Below are 18,113 nucleotides of genomic sequence, written 5' to 3'. Positions count from 1 at the left end.
CTACTTCAATGTGATGTGTCAAAAGAGCCAAACATGGTGACCAGGTGTTCCCATCCTGAGAGATGGAGGGTAAAGGAAGAAGAGAGATCTTGGGAGGTATGGAGAGGATAAATTGCCGACCTATTGGGTTTGAGGTGCCTGTAGAACATCCAGGGGTCAGGCAGGTTGGAGCCTCTCCCCTTTTTCTGTCTTATTAACTCCCATCTTAGTAATTGGGGGAGCACTTAGTCCTGCCTAAGACTCCCATTTGGGCTATGCCCACTCCCATGCTCAGCAGTAGCCCTCTTACTGGGTGTAGAAAGTGATCTAGATAGTGATCTTTAAAGACATTTGATTTCATGCTATAAGGGGGTGGCCTTTGATGGCTATTTTCCAGGGCTGCCCTTGGAGGATACACAGGGCAGCACTTCTCAAAGTGTGTTTCTCAGAGCTCTCCACATCTGCGCCCAGAATGTTCTATGGAGGACTGAGAACAAAGAAGGGTGGGAGTGGAGGGGAGAGGGGGAGGCAAAGGGGATGCTCAGGGCACCCCCCTACTAAGGCTCTTTCAAGAAATTATTTTAAAGAAAAAACACTCATGGATAAATGTATGACCTGTTCTCCAGAGATCATCTCCTGGTGAGGAGGCTAGTGTGCAACTTGGGAGGCAGTGGGCTGGAAAAGAAAGGTCAAGTCAGGAAGTGTCCTGAAGAATGAGAGTTAAGGAGTTTAAAGCAGCTCTAACTAGCAGCCTGAGGATATTTAGTCTATGTGCAGTCCTTGGAGGGGTGGGAGAGGAATGGATTATGAGGCTGTGTAGATTCCTTGCAATTTGGTAGATGAGAAAGTGTGCGAGACATAAAGATAAGAGGGTTGCAGACAGAGGGAAAAACAAGATGGAGTGATGCCATAGCAATGCAGAAGGATACAGATAGACATGTTGGGAGGCAAAACTATTAGGGCAGAAGAGAGATGGTAATTAGAGCAATGGCAGGGGGTGAATTTGAGGGAATTTAGGAAGTAAGTAGGTACAATAATGAGTGGATTGGTGGTGAGTGAGAAGAGAGCAGTAAATTATGTGTCCTTGGTTTGTGATTTCTGCAACTGAACCAAGTGGTGGCATTCTCTGAGATGCACACCCATAGAGAAGTGTGTACAAGGACAGACCACAAGTCCATTCCTTCCAAGTTCCAGGTAACTTCAAGAACCTAAGAGTTGTTGACAAATAGACAATTGGATACAAAGGGGTAGAGCCCAAATAATTCTATACTCCTTAAAAAGAATGTTTGTTAGCAATCCATTGGTCTGATGGCTGGCTACATACTGGACACTTCGTATTTTCCCATCCAAACAATTTCATTCTCAATTCTTCCATTGATTCATTAATTCAATGAATATTTATTAGCTAACGATGATTGTGCAGGTGCTCTGCCAGGTGCTGGTTATTCAGTGGTGAATAAACAGATGCTATTTCTTTACTCAAGGAACCAGGATGGTGAGTTTTACAGTAAATGTGAACCTGATTTTGTTCTTTTGTTTCTACTTTGTTGCAGTACGGGAGTTATTAAAGGTGGTGTCTTAGTCACTTTCCCATGATGGGAATAAAATACTCAACACTCACAACTTAAAACAGAAGAGATTTGTTTTGTTTCATAGTTTTAGTCCATGGTCTGGCAGTTGACTCCAAGACAGAAACAAGATGGCAAAGGGGTGTGGTGGTGGAAAAGATGCTCACCCCATGGCAGCCAGGAAGCAGATAGCAAAGATAAGAGCCAGGGAGGGAGAGATACCCTGCTAGGTCCCACACAGTGACCTGCCTCTTTCAACCAGGCCCCACTGCCCAACAGTACATTCAACTCTGAATTGTTCAGTGGATTAATCCACTGATAAGTATAATGCTTCCATGATCCAACCCATTTCCTAAAGCCCCACCTCCAAATACCTGAGCCCTTTATGGACCATTCCAGATCTAAACCTTAACAGTGGGTTAGGTCTTTTCTATAGTTCCCCTTCCCCTTAGATTATAGCTAACAATTTAGAATAGATTTACTTATGCTTTCAGACTTCACAGCTCCCTTTAGACAAGAATTTCAAAACTGTCTGCCAGTACTACTTTGATAGTGATCTACTTAGTATATTTATCTTTAGACTTTGAGTTTGAAACTCTGAATGCCCTGAGATGGGGAATCAGACCTTGAAACACCTTCTTGCTTAAAGTATTAGAGCCAACCTCTTAGGCCTTGAATGAAGCATTTCAAACACTGTGAAATGTATCCTTTTTCAATACTCATAGCCAGAAGAAAGTAAATTAATCATGAACATTGATTTGCTCATCTGTCTCCTTCTCTGGATTTTAAATATCTCGAGGGAGGGACCTTTTATCCAACCTTGGATATTTGGTTTCTAGTACATTCATGGCCCCAAATAGACAATTAATGAACATACATACATTGAATGAATAAGTGAACATGGGCATCTTTTGATAATTGTATTTTTCTTGAATTTTTGATGTACATATTTAAGTTTATTTGCTTTTTCCTTATCTCCTCCACTATAAATTAAGTTGCTATAGGCAAGACTTTGGTTATTCAGTGATTCTGGGCTCAGAGTGGCTGCTCAGGGCTTATGTGTTAGGCGATTGCTTAGAATTAGAAATATAGTGGACCCTAGAGATACAACTGACCTGACATATGAACAACTTGGGCTATGACTGGAATTTTAGTTTTAACTTATGACCAAAGTCTTAAGTTATGACCTGAATGCTGGTTACTTGTGTTTCCAAATGGTCTTAGATTCAGATTTAACCCTTAAAGTATCCTGGAAGGAACACGACAACATCATTTCCTTTGTGGGGTTAATTGAGAAATCCTGGGCCAGTGTCTCTCTAAGGACACTGAGATCTGCTTCTATACAGGAGAGAGACTTTGAAGGCTGTGTAGAGGAACCTGAACCTTCAATTGACCAACTGGAGTCACAACCAGCCCTTGCAAACAAATTGAATTTGTAAGTCAGGGGTCCACTGTAGTTCAGTCCCCTAAACACTTGCCTTCACCTATGAGAACACTATCAGTAAATTACCCCCATTTCTTGAATTTTTACCATGTCTACATACTTTTTTCAAATTTTGGATGGAAGTGGACCATGATGTAGGGAACCTTAGAAAAACTCTCTCTAGCTGTCATGTCTAAGCACTTTCTCAGAGTCTCCTCCCAACATTCTAGGAGGCAAGTAGTAATATCATTCTTATTTTACAGTACAAGGTAACCAAAGTACAAAGTTTACCAAGTTGAGATTTGAATAAAGATGATCCTAACTCCAAAACCCATGTTCTAAGAGATTCTACAAGGTCAAGGACTATCACAGTCACCCAGGAACCTGGGACAATTCTGGACTGCATTGCAGATGGCTTTATGATTTCGAGTGTGGTCCAGGGCCCAATAGTCTGTGTTTTAGCAAATCCCCAAGGGGCTTCGAATGCAGGTGGTACTCTTGATCATTGTGCCATCATTGAGATGGGAAAGTGATGCCCAGAGATGTTGTATCTCAAGGCCATACACCTTCCACTGACCTTTGGAGAACAAGGGATATTAATAAGTGAACATAGGAACATTTTCCACTCTGTTTCTAGAAATCTATAAACCTGGAACCACACAAATTACATTGAAAGGCCCTCAAATAGAGGTTGTGACATGAGTCCCTTCTGCAAAGTTGAGTCACTACAAGGCACCTGACAAAAGTTCCAGTCGCCCTACATCAGCCAATAAAAGAGATTCCTTTCCTGTCCACGCTACCACCTTAGAAATAAAATAAATGGGACTGAAAGAGGGACAAGTGAAGAGAGTCCATGCCTACCCCACCCACAGTGGGAGTGGAGGCTGAGTATACATACATGCTCTACAGTGTATTTTACAAAATACAGATAAGAATATCTCAAAACACCGAGTCAATCTTGAATAGAAGGAGCCTATTAACACAGTCTGAAGTTTTCAAGGGCATGGAGGGGAAAGAAGTTGGCATCCAGCATTCCCCTCATCCAGCAATGAGCAATTCTCCCTGGGAAAGCCAGTGGGAAGTTCTGGCTCAAATCCTGACTCACCAAGTGGGAATAAATATTTACTGAGAGCCAGGCAACCTCACCAAATTTCTTCCTGACCCTTTGGCCCTGCTACCCTCTTTTTATAGTTGATCACTATAGCATTCAGCAGACAGGGCCTCTGCATTTAAAAAGATGAGATGGAGGGAGTCAGGGGACCTGGTAGAACATTTTAGCTGATATGAAAAGTGCAAAACTGAAAAGCTTTAGAGCCTGAAATTGAGTAACTGCTGAGACTTGCCTCCGAGTCTTTGATTTGCCATTGGCATATTTATAGGAGACCCTGGACTGTTCAAGGATGTGCAGCTGGGCCACCTGCCAAGGAATCCCTGGCTTGGTTCCTTGCGGAGCATGCCAAGCTTTTGCTGCCCTAAGTTTGTAGCCTTGAAGCCAGGGGACATTCAGAGGTCCCAAGGTACTCCTGGGAAAATAATGTCAAAAATATTAACAGCTAATACTTAGGAAGGCACTGTGTTAAGTGTGTTATGTTATCTTCACAGCAATCCCGCGTAAGGCATTTTGTGGAATCCTACCATGATTAAACTCAACACCTCTGGGAAGAGGAGGGCATGAGACTGAGCCTTGACTTACCCACTATGAAAGAACTTGACTAGCTCTTAACCACTGCAAACTTCAATTTCGTCACCTGGAAAATGAAAGCAAATTTATCTGTCTCATAGGGTTGTTTGGATTTTCCTAGATAAAGCGTATGGCCAATATCTAGCATATCATGCAGTGCTCGGGCAATATTAGTGTTGTTATCTCCAGTTTACAAATGCAGACTGGGAGGCCTCAGCAGAGTAAGTGGCATGTTCAGAGTCACCTAGGTGGGAAGCATAGGAACCACAGCTCAAGGTCAAGTGTGATTGACAGCAGTGTCCTTGCTCTTAATCACAGGCATCCTGCCAGAAGTGGACAATTTCCTCAGGAAGCCTTGCTCAGCTGGGATGATAGGGACAGGTTGGGTCCTCAGTCTTCCTTAAGAAGCAGAAACTTCTAGGCTGGAAGTGTAGAGGAGAGGACCCTGGGACAGCCAAGTCATGCAGAATTATGGCTGGCATCAAGGACATGTGTCTTTGGTGTTGTTTGTTGCTCTGGGTGGTGAGGTACCCAAAGAGGCCACCTCATCAGTGCATTGCTTTAATCTTGACTCGCCCTGTCGTCAGTCCTTAGAAGGATGTCGGAAAGGACTGGACTTACTGTGTCACTCCATAGGATGCAGCCTGTCCAGTTACAGGTGGAATAGTCTATGCTGCAAGGATGTCCTTTCCCTCTGTCCACCAGTTCACCCTCTTTCTTATCTCCCTCTCTCTCTTTCTCTGCCTGGCTCTCACTCTTGCTCTGTCTCAGACATCTAATGGAAAGAACTAGTTGCAGTCTAGTATATTTTGTAAAATATATTTTGATTTTTAATTGATTATAGTAATTATCCATATTTATAGGGTACAGTGTGACATTATAATACATGTATACAAGATGTATTAATCAGGCCAGAGTAATTGGTGTACCTATTATCTGAGACATTTGTCCATTCTTTGCTTTAGGAACATTCAAGATCCTCTCTAATAGCTATTTTAAATTATTCAATTAATTATTGTCAACTTAATTAATCTATTGTGCTATAGAACACAAAAAGTTATTAGTCCTATACAGCTGCACCCAGTAAGCATACTGTCTCCCACATCTTTTCCAGGCTCTGGTATCCACTGTTCTTTACTTCTATGAGATCAACTTTTTAGCTTCTACTAATGAATTGGAACATGCATTATTTATCTTTCCATGTCTGACTTATTCCATTTAACCTGATGTCCTCTAGTTCCATCTGTGTTGCTCCAAATGTCCAAATTTCCTTTTTTGACTGGGTAATATTTCATTTTGTATATATGCCACATTTTCTTTATCTCCTTATCCATCACCATCAACTTAGGTTTAGTTCATTTGTTGGCTGCTGTGAATAGACCCATAGTAAACAACACAGGACAGGTTATCTCTTCCACACTCTGTTTTCAGTTACTTTGAATATATAGCAACGGGTGGGATTCCTGGATCATATGGTAATTCTATTTCTAGTTTTCTGAGGAAGCCCTATACTGTTTTCCATAATGGTTGTACTTACTTATTTTCCAACCAACAATATATGAGAGTTTCCCTTTCTCTACATCCTCTCCAGCATATTATTTTTGTCTTTTTTATATTAACCATACCAGTGAGGGTGAGATGATATTTCATTGAGGTTTTGTTTTCTATTTCCCTGATGACTAGTGATATTGAGCATTTTTTCAGATACTTGTTGACAAGTTGTTTATCCCCTTTTGATAAATGTCTATTTATCTCATCGCCCATGTTTTGGTTGTATTACTTGGAGTTTTGCTGCTGAGTTGTTTGGGTTCCTTATAATTCTGGAGCTTGCTGTGTTTGATGTCACATTTTGGAGCAGCAGATTGGAACTTGATCTGTGTTTCTCAGATTATGAGAGATGAAAGAATAGAATATTTTTCTTTTACAATTTGTGGCTGAATGATATTTTTATAAAATATCTGTTTATGTGTTGCAGAATATTTTAATAAAATATACATTTCATTAAAATATATTCCTTAGGATATATCTCCTAGAAAATAAAATTTTAAAAAATACAAATTCCTTTTTTATTATCAGGATAAACACATAAAATTATTCTGTCAAATTTTTGTAAAAGTTTCAAGAGGAAAACTCTCAAGTTCTGCACTTATCTCTCTGTGGACAGGTAATAAGTCATGTGTAGATGGGCCCTGACACTTTGAATAGCCTGGTCTACAAGACCTGGCAGGAGTGTGTGGGCTCTTCAGCTGGAAGGGTACAAGGGCCCCATCCACAGGTGCAGGCCTGTCTCCCAGCCAGCAGTATCAGCGATGGACATGGCCCTTTCCACAGCGATCCTTGTCAACAGTGAGAGTGAGGGTGAGAGGCATGATGCAGAGGGTCTGTGGAAGAGCTACCTTTCCCTTACAGAATGTAGTCCACGCTGCTGGGTAGCTTCCATGTGTTCTCCTGCAGTCCCCAGGCCTGAGCTTGATAGACACTGGAAAGCTCCTATAATTAATTGCCTTCAAAGCTTAGGCTCTGGAAGAAGGACTTCAGTCAGCTTCTTATCTTTGTCTCTGATTGGCAGGCCCATGTGAGGCACACTGTGAGGGGAGGGTACTGGAAGAGGGAAGCTGTGGCCCACTCCATGCAAGCCTGTCTGTCATGGACCTGAGAAGCATGATATCATATCAGATCTTCTCTCCCCTTAACCTTGTCAGCCTGCCTTCCAGCTCAGACAGTGCCAGCCTTTGACAATAGGAAAAGAGGATGATGGGAAATTCTTCTCCTGACAACAGGGAATCTGTTATGGGATCCCAGAGAGAGGGGACAAGCTTCTGTAAGATCTAATGGCCAACACCTTGGATTGAACTTGCCTAAGAATGAGTCCCCACCCATCCACCCATCTTGCCCTTACTCAGGGCTGCATCAGCCCATGTATATGCTATTACCATAATCAGTGTTAGAAATAGCTTCGACCTGATTTCTGAAAGATCTAACGTCAGGAAGTAGAGACCCTTGTGGCAATGGATGGGAAATATCTGCTTCCCTGGGGGCCCGTCAAGCACCTGCCATTTTGCCTGCATCTCCTCTTTCCCTCTCCTGTGTCAAAATTCTGGATCCACTTTGCTCAGCCCATTATTTGCCTGTGAAGTTGTTCCCAGCTCTGTGTATTTCTAGCACGACTGATGACTGACACGTCCCACTTCAATTAGCCAAATGCAGCTTATGACTCATTCCTGAGGTGCCACAGGTGGGGCCAGTCACAGCCCTATCATTACCATTTGGCATTCCAAAATACCTTAATCTTCCAGGAACAAAGGATGCATGTTCTACTGGGAGGAAGGAGCATTTCATTAGTCAAGTGTAGGATGTGACAGTGTTTTCTTTGTGGTCAGGCCAATGCTGGCAGGGAGGTGGGACCAGCAAGGGAAAAGTGACAAGGCTCTTCTCAGGGATAGAACAGCTGCCACCAGCCCCCATGTAGCTCAAGACAACATCCCTTGTGACTCTTTTCCCTGAAATCAAGAAATGACAAGGATCAGGCAGGTGGGAGTCAAAGGTCTTGAATGGGGATGGAAGATGAAGAGACATATTTCAAGACATTCAAAGCCAAAAAACAGTCAAGGCAATGGCTACAAGCAGTCATTTCAGCTGGAATCCTCCAGGCTCTGTCAGATAGCTCAATCTGCCAAATATGTTTATTCCCAAGGAGGCACAGTGCATGGCTCGAAGAGCATGGCTTACAGCAGGAAAGGATTGAGCTTCAAACTTCTCTCTGCATTAAAATACCTCTTACCAGCTCTTTCTCAGACAGCCCTATTTATTCATTACCAATGGCCTTGAGGTTTTAGCAAGACAGCAAGTCTCATGATCATTTTTGCTTTGTAGGCTAGGAAAAAAGTCTTCCTCTTATTCCACTAGCATCAAGTCAATTCACAGTTTGGGTATAACATTAAGTCAAGGGTTAACCATCCAGAAAAACCATCTCATAAAATCATCCCAAAGGGTGCAAATAACCAGGAGAAAGCTAGAGAGTAATAGCTGAGAGTTGGCTCCACAGATACCTTTTACAGGTAACTGGAAGGTGCTCTGTGGTGGCAATCCTAATGCAAAGTGATGGTGATGGAGTCCCTGGAAATGAGCAGAATGCCTCCTCACCTACCCATGGCTTCAGTCCATATCAGGGTGGCTCTATCCTCTCTACCCTCTCAGAAATCATTGCTAGAGAAATGGGAGGTGGATTTGGGGAGAGGAAGTCACTTGGTTTCACGTCGGGGGTTCCAAACCCACCTTCTCCTTCCTTTGTCCAATGGAGGGGACATACCCACCAATTGTCTGGCCTTGTTTCCTTTTCCCCTCTCTATCCCTAGTCAGGCCTCACTTGGGAGAAGCCACACCAGGAAATAGCCAGTCTTGCTTGAGGCCTTCTCATATGGCACACTGGGGGGAATTCTGGGATTTTGCTCAGCCCAGAAAGATCCAATGGTCAAGAAAAATCACATTAAAACTTTACACAGTGAAAAATAGTGGACCCTAGACAATTAGATAAAAACCTGCAACACTCAGAGGGCTGCAAGATCCAAGGGAAAGAAGGTAAGATTGTAGACAGAAGAAATGCAGTTGGCCCTCTGTATTTTGGGGTTACACATCCACAGATTCAGTGAACCACAGATTGAAAGTATCCAGACAAAACAATTGCATCTGTACTGAACATTTACAGGCTTTATTGTCCTTGTAATTATTTCCTAAACAATACAGTAGAACAGCTATTTACATTGTATTTACATTGTGTTATGTATTGTAAGTAATCTAGAGATGATTTGAAATATAAAGGAGAATGTGTGTATGGATTATATCCTAATACTGTGCCATTTTATACAAGTGTCTCGAGCATCTATAGCTTGTGGTACTGGGAGGATCTTGGAATCAATCCTCCTATACTGAGGGCCAATTGTATTTCTTCTTCCCTCCCTGCCCCTTTTTTGTCCCCTGTGCTTCTTCTGTTTCCTGGTCCCAATTGCTCTAATCTTTGTTTGCATTCTTTTATAAATGAACTGGGGGTAGAGATGATCACAGGTACCCCAGCCTCAGAGAAAGCCCCCCAGGATGAGTTCACAGGAGGGGTCCTCTGAATTAGGGGACTTCTTAAGTTGTTCTTTACACAAAGATGATGAGGACAGTGACACTTTATTGGGAATTTTGTAGGAGACTATTTTCTACCCCTACTTTCTGACTGTCCAGATAAAAACAATAAAAGTTTCATCTTTAAGCTATAATTAACCTGGATATCAAGGGAAGTCACATTATTGATGTCCCCTTCTGTTTGTCTTGTTTTAAGGAAAATTTGGCAAATATACAAAAGTCCAAATAAAAAACCAAAAATCTCCTATAACCCCATGAGTCAGAAATAACTATAGTTAACATTGGGTGGGAATTGTTTCATTCTCTTTTCCTCCGCAAATATATTTTTTCAGCAGAAGTGGATATCAAATAGCAATATAACCTGCTTCTTGCTTTTAATAATATCCATAAACATTTCCCAGTGTCATTAGTTTTCTACAACATCCTTTTTATGTTTGCAATGAATTTCATTGTATAGTTATAGCATAATTTATTTAATAATAGCAAATATGTATAAAGAGCTTCCTATGGGCTATACTTTACATGCATCATCTAATTTATTTCTCACCAATTTCTATAAGGTAAAGACTTGTTATCCACTTTTTATAGATAAGAAAACAGGTTTGGAGGCAATATTTTGCTCAAAGACACATAGGGCTATAGTAGAAGAGCTGGAGTTTGAACCCAATTCCCCTGTTTCTGGCTCTAGAGTTTATGAGCTACTATGCTGATTACTGCCAAGCACCGGTTGCTGGCATTTAGGCTGTTTCCAATTTTTAAATATTACAGAGCTGTAAAAAAACATCTTTAGAGCTATATATTTAGCACACTCCATTGTTATTTTCAAGGATAAATCCCAAGAACTGAAGCCATGAGGTCAAAGCAAATGCATGTTTTTGTGGGGTTTGAGGATTTGTTTGGTGGCGGAAGCAGACAGGATGGAACCAATCCAAGGGTCTGTAGGAGAGCAGCCCCTACTATACCACTCCCCTTCTTCACACACCCACTCTTCCTGCTCACCCACAAGATTGCATTTTTACCACCAATCTTAAGAGTGACTCTTTCTTGGCATTATTATTAACATCAAGAATTCAGTTTAAAAATAATCACTGTATACTTAGGCGGAAAAGGGAATTATTTGTAAATTTTAAATTGCTAATAGAGCAAAACAAACATTTTGGGTTTGTGGGAAAATTTTCAAATTTGTATTTTTTTCTTTGTTGACTTTCCTGTCCCTGTCCTTTGAAATGGGGCATGGTTTTAATATCTAGGAGCTCTCTTACCATTTGTGTGTTCTGATTCCCATCCCTTTCCAGGAATGGATGGACAGATGGTTGATTAGATTGGTTAATGAAAGAATTAACATTTCCTGTAATATCCCTTGAGTCATCTTTAACAAAGAAACTGATCATAGCTCTCCTTTCTCTCCTATTGACCACGGAAGACTCCTCTTAAATGAATCTCCATTTTTATTTACTCTGGAATTTAATCCTTGTTAAATTTGGTCTACACTGAGGGTCTATCTTGGAAATTATCCTAGAAGTGGCAGACACAGAATCTAACTACACATTCTTGAGTTTCTAGGATAATACTAGCTATCATTTATTGAGCACTTACCAAATACATGTTGTTTTTATTCTCATACCAATCATATATGGTTAAACATCCTTATCCTTGCCCTTCAAATGAATAGGGTGAGGCTCAGTGAGGTTAAGTAACTTTATCACACAGCTAGTAAGTGGCAAAGGAGTATCTTGTATATCATTTTGTACTATCCATCCAAGTAAATTATTAAAGGGCTTAAGAATTTGAGTTTTTCATTTGTTTGTTTGTTTGTTTTTAGTATTGGGGATCCAACTCAGGTCCTTGCACTTGCAAGGCTGGCAGTGGAACCATTGAGCTAAATCCCTGGACCAGTTTTTCCTTTCTTCATTGACAATCCTAATTTATCAAAATATCAGATAGTAGAAACCTAGAAAGTTGTCATAGTGGAACTTACATAGAGGAAGGATTGGAGCAATTATTTCTAAAATATCTTTCAGATGCTTGCTTCTGGGATTCAAATAAACATCCTTTAAGAGCCCAAAGAAACCCATATTCAACTCAAAAACTGTCTCCAGCCAGTCCTCACTGCTGAGAGGATGTCTGGGTACACTAACTGTTATAGTTCATATCAAAATGTCCCCCCAAAGTCTATGTATTAAGAAATAGGGCTTGCAGAAGGTGATTGGATCATGAATGCTCAAATTTTATCCTGGTTTAGTCCATTGATGGGATTATATTTTGATGACATTATTGGGAAATAATGGAAACTTAGTACATTGGGTCTACTTAAAGAGAGTGGGGTCATTACTTTGGGGGCTATATCTGGTCCCTAGCCCCTTCCCCTCTGGCTCTCTTATCTTCTCTGCTTCCTGCTGGCATAAGGTGAGTAACTTTCCTCTACCACACCCTCTGTACCACTATGCTCTGTCTTACCACGGCACAGAAGCAGCACAGCTTGGTGGCTATAGACTTAAACCTCAGAAATTGTAAGTTATAATAAATATTTCCTTTTCAAGTTGATGTTCTTAGGTATTTTGTCACAGTGATGAATGCTAATATACTTCCCCAGCCTCCATGTTCACATATCCCCTTCTTGCTCTTGAGAACCACTGGACTAGAGAAGACTATTGGTTATTGTCACGTCAAGCTTGATGCTTCAGAGAACGGCAAGCAGGAGTGCAGAGAAGAGACAGGTCTTTGTACCATAATTATTCACAATGAGGGAAGTTAGAGATCCCCAGCAGGATTGCTTAAGAGAGGAACAAAAGAAAATTAGAAGAAATCAGAATAACTTAATAACTCCTTAGCAAAGGTTGAAGGTGTGGGAGTAGAGATTTTACAGCAGAGTAGAGTCAAAATAGCTCTAAAAGGAGGGTCTGAAGGCAGAAGTTAGTAACTCTCGGCTTTAGGACAAGCCCCCGCAGGTTTCTGGGCTGTCTCTGAATCCCTGAAGTTACATGATGGCACCTCTGGGTGGGGGGCATTGTAGATTTATGGAGGCAGTTTTTGATTTTTATTTAACTTGGATTGTGCTTCTGGCTTCTAGTGAGTAGAGGGCAGCTTGCTAGTCCTGGGATATTTGGGATAATCCTGAACAAGAGAGACTCTTCTCAGCCTCAAATGCCAATGGAGTCTCACATAGAAAACTGAATGATATCTCAGGATTCTTTTTGTTCCAATAAACTAATATTTTTTAGTTCTATCCTGGCCATGACAGTCAGTTTGTTTCCTTCAAAGACAAAAAAATTATCTTTTCAACAAATGCAGAAAAAGAACCTGATAAAACTCTACACTTTTGTATAATTTTAAAAAGATCTCCTGGCAAGTAAGGAGTAGTCTCTTGACTTAATAATAACCATCTACTACTTACAGAAAATATAATAATTAATTATAAAGATTAGGAACACTCTCATTAAAGGAAAGAAAAAATGACTGCCAACTATCAGTCGCTCCAAGTGTCAACATTCTATCTATGGTTCTAACAAACCTAATTAAGTGTGATAATAAAATAAGTGAGTAAGAATTGAAAAGCTAAAGATTTAATTGTTATTTGCACATTGGTATGAATATTTTTAAAGTTCAGTTAGGTAGAAAATCAACATATCTAGGCTTATAGTGTCTACACATCAGCATTAAACAAATTAGAAAATACAGTGTGAAAGAGATGCAATTCACAATAGCATGAAAAACTAAAACTGAATAAGTAGAATAAAATAAATATAAGAATTCAAGTAATGTAAGAATGGAATAGCTGGAGGGAAAAAATATGCTCATGGATGGAAAGATGTAATGAAGATATCAGTTCTCACATCACTAGGTTATAAATTCAATTATAAAAATTCAACAGAAAAAAGTGCAACAAGATGTATCATCAGACTTGACAAATTCATTTTAAAGTTCACATAAGATAAATGTGAAAAATAGTCAAAATGCTGGAAGAGAGGTTAGGTAGAACTCTTGAAGACACTGGTATAGGAAAAGATTTTATGAACAAAACCTTAGTGGCACAGGAACTAGCACAAAGGGATCTCATCTTATTAAAAAGCTTCTGCACTGCAAGAGAAACCACCAACAGAGCTAAGAGACAACCTACAATGTGGGAAAAATTTTCAGCAACTGTATCTCAGACAAAGGACTATTATCTAGAATATATAAAGAACTGAAAAAAATCAGACCCTCCCCCCCAAATTCAAAGTCCCAGTTCAAAAATGGGCGTCTGAAATGAACAGACATTTCTCAGACAAAGAAGTAAAAGCAGCAAGTAAATATATGAAAAAATGTTCAACATCACTGGTTATTCGAGAGATGCAGATGAAAGCTGAGATTCCACCTCACGCAGAAAGGATGGCTGCTATTAAGAAATCATCCAATAACAAATGCTGGCGGGGGTTGCGGGGAGAAAGGAACCCTTCTCCGCTGTTGGTGGGAGTGCAGACTGGTGCAACCACTGTGGAAATCAGTATGGAGACACCTCAAAGAATTAGGCTTAGAAGTCCCATTTAACCCAGTTATCCCCCTGCTGGGTATCTTCCCCAAAGAATTAAAAGAATCATACCACAGTGATGTATATGCACCCATGTTTAAATAGCGGCATAGTTCGTAATAACGAAAGCTTGGAAGCAGCCCAAGTGCCCATCAACTGGAGACTGGATAAAGAAGATGTGCTGTTTTAATAAAATGGAGTACTACTCAGCCATAACGAACAAGAAACTAGAGATATTTATAGCTAAATGGATGCATATTGAGGCCATCCTCAAGTGAAATAAATAGGACACACATGTGTAAATACCGAATAGTTTCTCTAGTGTGAGAAACTGGAAGTGTAATTAAGGATACACACGGATGAAATGGCCTAATAACATATTTCTCGGATTGTGTTTCCATTGCGTGTCATATGACTGTATCGGAATTTAAATTAGGGAGAAGCTTGGTTTATGTGGAGTCTGCTAGCTAACTGGAGGTTTTTTTCCAGATCACTAATTTGGTTTTTGGTATCTTTCTGAAACAAATAACATCCTCTGGTGTCTTGTTGGGTGCTTGAGATTTTTTTTTAAAGTTATATGGAAAAATGTTTAAGTGCTTTTCATTTTTTTTTGTTTTGGTTGAGTTCTACTGTATTTGAATATTATTGTAGTTTTTTTCCCCTTGCATTGTTCTTCTTTGAATGGTTTATTTTTTGTATGTGTGTGTGTTTGATAATAAAGTTATTAAAAAATAATTATAGAAACAGACAAGATTCACTTCCAAAATCTTAAGACATGTTACAAAGTTATAATAATGGAATTTCTATAGCATGACATGGAGTTCAAACATTGATCCAAGTGTACGTGAGTCTTTGATACAGTAGTACCTTGGCAGTCATCATTAATTGATTCCAGGAGGTGCGATGACTACCAAAACTGGCTAGTACCAAACAAACTGTTTTGGCTGGAAAGGGTAATGAGTGATGAGGCAAATAACACCAACAAGTTCTGGCTTGCTCATTGATTACCAAAGAAATGACCGGTAGTGGAACAAAATTTTCACATAGAAATACATCAAATTTGACAAGTCTCAAAGCCATTGAGCACCCATGTATGACTGTATTTGATAAAGGAGGAACTAGAAATGGTAAAGAAGAAAGGCATCTGGTTCTTCTGGGGCAGTCGAACTACTGGTGTCCAGACCATACAGGCCGGGGTACTAAGTAGCAACTTGGTGTACCTATCAGAGCTGTCCTCTAGTATATTGAGGTGTTGCTCTGGTCAGAGACTTCCCAGGCAATATTGTTGCAACCTACTTCTCAGATTTTCTTGCAATGTTTTTACAGCCTATCTATGGTAAACGAAGCCACTTTCTGTTCAAGAAAGCTATAGTGAATTCTGTGAGCTGATCTAGGAAAATTTGAAATAAACATAGTATTCCATGTCCAGATATATATATATATATGTTATGCATGTTTAAGTAATCATGTACTGTATAAGAATATCCATAATAAATTTGATTGTAATGTCAAAAAATTAGAAACAAGCATGTTCAGTAAATGAAGAGATAAATATATTGTGATATGGTCACATGACAGAATATTCAGCAAGTGAATAGATTTTCATGTATCAACATGGAGAGGTATTAGATGCATAATATTGAGTGAAAAATGTAAGTCATAGGATCCCAACATTGTTTATGTAAAAAAATTATAACGATGTTATACAATTTATTGTGTATGTGTATATAATGTAAAAACAACATTGGAAGAATGCACACTAAGTTGGTAGTGATAATATCTGGGAAGGGCAGATAGAAAATGGAATTGAGGATGATAAGCTTCCATTTTACCTAGAATTGTTCTATTTATCTTATTTTACAAAATAAAACAGAAATTGCTTCCAGGTGTTGGGTGGATGGTATTTTTTATTTTTGAACTTTTCATTATTTTTAAAACCAGAGGAGGAGGAGAAGAAGGAGAAGGGTGGGTGGATGGAGGGAGGGAGGAAGGAGGAGAGGAAGGAAAGAAGGAAGAAAGAAAGGATGGGAAACAGGGAGGAAGGAAAGAATAACATTGTGCCTATGGTTCTTATTGTCTGTTATAAATAAGTAAGCACAAGGTACATTTCTCCTTGAAATCATCCCACCACACACAGAGAGATGCATACCAATGGTTCTAAAAATTATTTAATTAATTATTTAGAAAATTATTATCATTAGATAATGAGAACTGTGTATCCTTTTTATGTATTATCTGCTAGGAAATGCAGCTAAATTTCAGGCTCAGCAGTGATAATTAACTCATCTCAAGTGCTTGATAATCTCTATCTAATCTTTTTGGATATCTTTAAAATTTTTTTTAATCATCCTATTTCATACACTGTCTTATTCCATAAGCCATCCCAGATGAACTTGGGAATAATCAGGGTAAAATCCTCAACATAAAATGCGAAAATGAACAACTTTAACTCTCTAGTTTTAACATTTCTGAACTTGAATACTGTAATAGAAGGGACTCGGTTTCATCTTACAAGCTGGATCTTGACATATAGTTTGAAACACTGCTCTTCAAATGTATTTGCTTTGCCAGCAGCAAAGCTACTAGCAGTAGCTTGCTCTAGATGTGGGTGGCTCTGGATATAGGTGGGTGGGTGGGGGGATGGGAATTGGTGGCAAGGTTTAACCTCCACTATCTGGCAACATAGACATTGTTTGGGTGCCAGTGAGTGGGAAATTTTGTCTTCAATAAGAGGCTAACGGCTGTATGTCTGGTTTACCAAATGGAGCTCAGAACTCAGTACCAAAGCTGTTAGACAAGCTTGCACCTGGGCCTGATTCTATTGCAAGTTTACTCTGACACTGGTCAGTGAACAAAATAATGTCCATGGGAAAAGAATGGGCAGCTGTCATAGTCACTGTTATAACAAAATTCCATGCACTGGGTAATTTATAATGAACAGAAATGTATTGGCTCACAGTTCTGGAGGCTGGGAAGTCCAAGACTAAGAAACTGGCATCTGCAGGACCTTCTTGCTGTGCAGAAAGGAAAAGTGAGAGCCAAGGGGGAGCCAGACTTACTCGTTTTTTTTTCATTCTTAAGTTCTTTGATTGGTACATTTTAGGTATACAATGCATTTACATTTATCATTGGGTGCTTGTACCTGTACATGATGGTTCTTATTTTTACCCCATTACCCATGCACCCTTCCCTATTTACATAGACATCATTTCCATTTTTTTTCTTTTCTCATAATTTTTCCTTTCCCTTCTTTCCTTTCCCCTTCCCCTCCCTTCACCCCTACCTCTTTGGACCTTTTTCCTATTTCAAATTATCAATTGTTCATTTTAATCATTTTAACCCTTATTTACCCTTTCAGTTTCTCACACTAGAGAAACTATTCAGTATTTACACCTGTGTCCTATTTATTTCACTTAAGAGGATGGCCTCGATATGCATTCATTTAGCTATAAATGACTCTAGTTTTTCATTCTTTGTGGCTGAGTAGTACTCCATTTTATTTTTTAAAAACCCTACATTTTCTTTATCCAGTTTTCAGTTGATCGGCATTTGGGGTGTTTCTAAGCATTAGCTATTGCAAACTGTGCCACTGTAAACATGGGTGCACATATATCACTGTGGTATGATTCTTTTAATTCTTTGGGGAAGATCCCCAGCAGGGGGATAACTGGGTTAAATGGGACCTCTGGTCCTAGTACTTTGAGGTATCTCCATACTGGTTTCCACAGTGATTGCCCCAGCCTGCACTCCCACCAGCAATGGAGAAGGGTTATTTTTTCCCACACCCCCACCAGCATTTGTTATTCGTTGATTTCTTGATAGCAGCTA

The 18,113-nt window shown here is 39.8% G+C and overlaps 1 long non-coding RNA gene across 1 annotated transcript in view; it reads left to right on the top strand.

The window, feature by feature from the left end:
* The window catches only part of LOC110344247 (uncharacterized), a 32,000-nt gene extending 25,380 nt beyond the window's left edge, over positions 1–6,620 (top strand). Inside the window, exon 3 of the long non-coding RNA XR_002386689.2 lies at positions 4,573–6,620. This is a non-coding gene — a long non-coding RNA (uncharacterized LOC110344247). The remainder of the gene's footprint in view (positions 1–4,572) is intronic.
* Positions 6,621–18,113: the final 11,493 nt, after the last annotated feature.

The sequence above is a fragment of the Heterocephalus glaber genome, unplaced genomic scaffold (genome assembly GCF_053883595.1).
Source record: "Heterocephalus glaber isolate CG9 unplaced genomic scaffold, H.glaber_assembly_v1.0 deba00000546, whole genome shotgun sequence".
Classification (NCBI taxonomy): Eukaryota; Metazoa; Chordata; class Mammalia; order Rodentia; family Bathyergidae; genus Heterocephalus; species Heterocephalus glaber.
This window is presented reverse-complemented; position numbering and strand designations above follow the sequence as displayed.